The sequence below is a fragment of the Pygoscelis adeliae genome, unplaced genomic scaffold (genome assembly GCF_000699105.1).
Source record: "Pygoscelis adeliae isolate BGI_AS28 unplaced genomic scaffold, ASM69910v1 Scaffold286, whole genome shotgun sequence".
Lineage (NCBI taxonomy): Eukaryota > Metazoa > Chordata > Aves > Sphenisciformes > Spheniscidae > Pygoscelis > Pygoscelis adeliae.
The window spans coordinates 8,933,473-8,933,727 of record NW_008825076.1 but is presented as its reverse complement, the minus strand read 5'-3'; positions in this window follow the sequence as shown (position 1 = coordinate 8,933,727).

Below are 255 nucleotides of genomic sequence, written 5' to 3'. Positions count from 1 at the left end.
CCTCGGCCGAAACCCCGGCCCCCGTGAGACGCTCCTGAAGGTATTCAGGGAAGAAACCCGCAGGATATTGAATTATCAAGCTTTTTTTTAAGGGAGAAAACCCGGATTTGTTTCAACCGAGCAAAACCGAAAATAAAGCTTTGCGGCGAACGTCTTGCGTGCGCTCCGCTCGGTTCGGTTCCAGACTGGAAAACCAACGCTGGGTGGTTGAGCTCCGAGGGGAGGTTGCCCATAAAGTTGAATTATGTCAAATTA